Here is a 5,055-nt window from a genome sequence, read left to right on the forward strand (position 1 = left end):
TTAACATGCAGCTTGAATCTTACTACACAGTAGACTATCAACTGTTAGTAATCCAACCAACGAGAAATTTAGAGGCAAGGCCAAACAGGCAAAAACTATGAACAGTTCCTATCTGGTCCTATATCTGCATGCAACACAGCATACGGTCAAATGGGAGGCTTTGGGTGACTGTGGTCACCTGGAAATAGATCAGAAAAAAATCATTATGCTACCCAAGCTAGTCCTACATGAACGTTATTAGGACATGTTGTGCTTTTGATGATAAATATCTAATATGATCTAATAGGAGCTTAGACATGACATTTTTTGGAGTGGGACCAATAGTGTGACCAGGGCCTTATGCTATTGGCAGGTAATTTTGCTAATGTTAAGCATTTAATTCTAGAAAGAAGCAAAATTATCTGGCAATAGAATAAGACAATTTAAAGCTTGAAATGAGTAAAAACCAGCTTGGACGCTCCATAAATGAATTTTGCATCATATATACAGTATATGCGTCCATCCATCCATTATCTGTAGCCATTTATCCTGTGCAGGGTTGCAGGCAAGCTGGAGCCTATCCCAGCTGACTATGGGCGAGAGGCGGGGCACACCCTGGACAAGTCGCCAGATCATTGCAGGGCTGACACAGAGAGACAAACAACCATTCACACTCACATTCACACCTACAGTCAATTTAGAGCCACCAATTAGCCTAACCTGCATATCTTTTGACTGTGGGGGTAACCGGAGCACCCGGAGGAAACCCACACAGACATGGGGAGAACATGCAAACTCCACACAGTAAGGCCCCTGTTGGCAGCTGGGCTCCAACCCAGAACCTTCTTGCTGTGAGGTGACAGTGCCACCCCTCATATATATATATATATATATATGTGTGTGTGTGTGTGTGTGTGTGTGTGTGTGTGTGTGTGTGTGTGTTTATTTACTGACTTACTTTCTTTCTTTCCTGTGGTGCATTTAATAAATGTACAGCTTACCTTGTTTTCATTTCCTTTGTTTTCAAGCTAGAGCCTAAGATTTCAGGGTTTAAATTTCCAAATCCTAAACATTCAAATCTCAGAAATATAGATTTTATGTAAATTAGGTCAAAGGGGAATCTATCATTCAAATATACAAAATTCATATTCAAATACTTTTGTCAGCTTTCACGCTCCAAAGTTTGGCACCAATAATCACTCTAAAAAGCTCAATATTCCTCATTCTGATGTTTGATATGAAGAGGAACTGAAGCTCTTGACCTGAATGTGCATGACTTTATGTGTTGTGTTACTGCTACGTGATTGGTTGGTTGGATATTTACAGTGGTGCTTGAAAGTTTGTGAACCCTTTAGAATTTTCTGTATTTCTGCATAAATATGACTGAAAACATCATCAGATTTTCACACAAGTCTTAAAAGTAGATAAAGAGAACCCAGTTAAACAAATGAGACAAAAATATTATACTTGGTCATTTATTTATTGAGGAAAATGATCCAATATTACATATCTGTGAGTGGCAAAAGTATGTGAACCTCTAGGATTAGCAGTTAATTTGAAGGTGAAATTAGAGTCAGGTGTTTTCAATCAATGGGATGACAATCAGGTGTGAGTGGGCACCCTGTTTTGTTTAAAGAACAGGGATCTATCAAAGTCTGATCTTCACAACACATGTTTGTGGAAGTGTATCATGGCATGAACAAAGGAGATTTCTGAGGACCTCAGAAAAAGCGTTGTTGATACTCATCAGGCTGGAAAAAGTTACAAAACCATCTCTAAAGAGTTTGGATTCCACCAATCCACAGTCAGACAGATTGTGTACAAATGGAGGAAATTCAAGACCATTGTTACCCTCCCCAGGAGTGCTTGACCAACAAAGATCACTCCAAGAGCAAGGCGTGTAATAGTCGGCGAGGTCACAAAGGACCCCAGGGTAGCTTCTAAGCAACTGAAGGCCTCTTTCACATTGGCTAATGTTAAAGTTCATGAGTCCACCATCAGGAGAACACTGAACAACAGTGGTGTACATGGCAGGGTTGCAAGGAGAAAGCCACTGCTCTCCAAAGAGAACATTGCTGCTCATCTGCAGTTTGTTAAAGATCACGTGGGCAAGCCAGAAGGCTATTGGAAAATGTTTTGTGGATGGATGAGACCAAAATAGAACTTTTTGGTTTAAATGAGAAGATTTCTGTTTGGAAAAAGGAAAACACTGCATTCCAGCATAAGAACCTTATCCCATCTGTGAAACATGGTCGTGGTAGTATCATGGTTTGGGCCCGTTTTGCTGCATCTGGGCCAGGACGGCTTGCCATCATTGATGGAACAATGAATTCTGAATTATACCAGTGAAATTTAAAGGAAAATGTCAGGACATCTGTCCATGAACTGAAACTCAAGAGAAGGTGGGTCATGCAGCAAGACAATGACCCTAAGTACACAAGGTGTTCTACCAAAGAATGGTTAAAGAAGAGTAAAGTTAATGTTTTGGAATGGCCAAGTCAAAGTCCTGACCTTAATCCAATCGAAATGTTTTGGAAGGACCTGAAGTGAGCAGTTCATGTGAGGAAACCCACCAACATCCCAGAGTTGAAGCTGTTCTGTACGGAGGAATGGGCTAAAATTCCTCCAAGCTGGTGTGCAGGACTGATCAACAGTTACCAGAAATGTTTAGTTGCAGTTATTGGTGCACAAGGGGGTCACACCAGATACTGAAAGCAAAGGTTCACATACTTTTGCCACTCACAGACATGTAATATTGGGTCATTTTCCTCAATAAATAAATGACCAAGTATAATATTTTTGTCTCATTTGTTTAACTGGGTTCTCTTTATCTACTTTTAGGACTTGTGTGAAAATATGATGATGTTTTAGGTCACATTTATGCAGAAATATAGAACATTCTAAAGGGTTTGCAAACTTTCAAGCACCACTGTACATGAATGAGCAGGGTTGTAGGTGTTCCTATTAAAGATGTTTTGCACAAACTTGAAACTCCTAAAACCTTTACTACACCCACTATAACCACGAGCTGGCCTAGTGTTTAGCTTGTCCACCACTTGACCAGGAGTTTGCAAGTTCTACTCAGTCGGGTCATACCAAAGACCATCATAAAAATGGTACCTACTGCCATTTAGCGAAGCACACTGCAATACAGATGCGAGTAGGGAGTCAAACTCTCATAGTTACTAGAGGACCCACCCCCACTGTAACCCTATCTATGTAATAGGCAAGAGGCCAGGGGTTATAGAGACAGAGATCGGCACTACACCCATGCGCCTCAAAGAGTTGGGTATTACTGGGACAGGAGACTGCCTGGGAAGACCAGATCCTGGTATGGGAGGGACTTTGACTTTTTTTGACACCCACTATCCCTACTGAAGTCTCTAAGCATTCTATGAACTGGATACACTCATTCTAATATTTTATTACCTCCACCATCTTTGTTGGAGATTATGTTTTCACCTCCATTTGTTTGTTCCTAATGTAATTTAAAAAAATAGTGAATGAATTTTGATGAAATTTGGTGGAAAGGTGAGCCATGGCCCAAGGAACAATAGATTACATTTTGATGCAAATCTGGATATATATGTAGGTCCAGGATCCAGATACAGTATCTATGCAAATCCAGGATTTTTTTTCTTTTTCCAATGTAACTGAAAAAGTAATGAATGGATTTGGATGAAATTTGGTGGACAGCTTGAGTATTATCCTTGGTTCAAGTGACTTGAGTTTGATTTTGATAATATATGGCTTGGCTGAGGTATACAGTCTAATCTACCGAATGTCCTTCTAGTTATTTCTGTAGTAATTACTACTTCACATTGGGCAGACTCTCCACATTATCAAAAATTAATAAAAAAAAAACAACTCTGCTATTATTTAACAAACAGTGCAATCATTGATATGGTAACATTTTCTGTTCTGAGACATTTATGGATGGGGTCTTCAGTGTCAGGGCCGTAAAACAACATTAAATGTGACTATAAATACTAGATGGAAAGACAACAAATTGCTTAAAGACTACAAGAAAAGCCAGGCTTCCCCTAAAATTTCATTAAAATTCAGGAATGAAATGTTTACCAAAGTGTCTATATTATTGATCAATCTTGGTGGAATTGAATATTTTTGCAAATAAAATTAATTCACTGCAATATCAAGCTGTTTGTTCATTCAACTCAAACTCTGAAGCTCCCAACACAGAGCTAACAGACACCCAATGAAGCCTGTGCGTCAATTAGTGTGTGTTTGGTGTTTGTGTAGTCATCATAAGTCATTGCATAGAGAGGATTTCTTGAACTCTCCTGACTCTTGTTCTCTATTCATCTTTATCTTCCATCAAGGTTGGTAAGTCTTCAACTAAACACCCGGCATCATTTGCTAACTGATGTTGGGTGACCAACTGGTTTTTGGCTATGCAATGGTCTCCAAGAAAATAAAAGATGTCGCCGCAAGAGTGGCAGCTAGTTGCAGTAGCTCCGAGCGTGTTTATGTGTTTTGGTGTATTTTTGTACTTTTTTCATGTTTCTTTCTGCACTAGTCTCAGTCAGAAGTGTGCACCTAGGGATGTACTACTCATGGCAAGAGAAGATCCCAGACACTGAGGTCCTTACACGTGCTGGCCTGCCCAGCATTCACACTATCCTGATTCAGTCTCAGCTTTGTTGGGCACACCACATAGCCCGCATGCCAGACACACGTCTGCCAAAGAGACTTCTGTTCGGCAAGCTAAAGCACGGCAAACGTTCCCAAGGTGGCCAAAAAAAGAGATTCAAGGACACCCTTAAAGCCGGACTAAAGGCTTTCAATATCAGCCACACAAACTGGGAGCAATTGGCCCAGGACCGTGTGGGATGGCGCGCTGCTGTCCGAAATGGCGCCTCAGCATGCAAAGCCAAAAGAACAGCCTCCGCTGAGGCACGCAGAGCTGCCAGAAAAGCTTGATCTGCGAATCCGGCCCCAGTGTCCATTCCATGCCCCAGCTGCGGCAGATTCTTTCATGCGAAGATTGGCCTCACTAGCCATCTGCGCACACCCAGACACTCTCCATGCACTGCACGCACTCTGTCCCCGGGATTT

This window comes from Neoarius graeffei, chromosome 2, assembly GCF_027579695.1.
Source record: "Neoarius graeffei isolate fNeoGra1 chromosome 2, fNeoGra1.pri, whole genome shotgun sequence".
Lineage (NCBI taxonomy): Eukaryota > Metazoa > Chordata > Actinopteri > Siluriformes > Ariidae > Neoarius > Neoarius graeffei.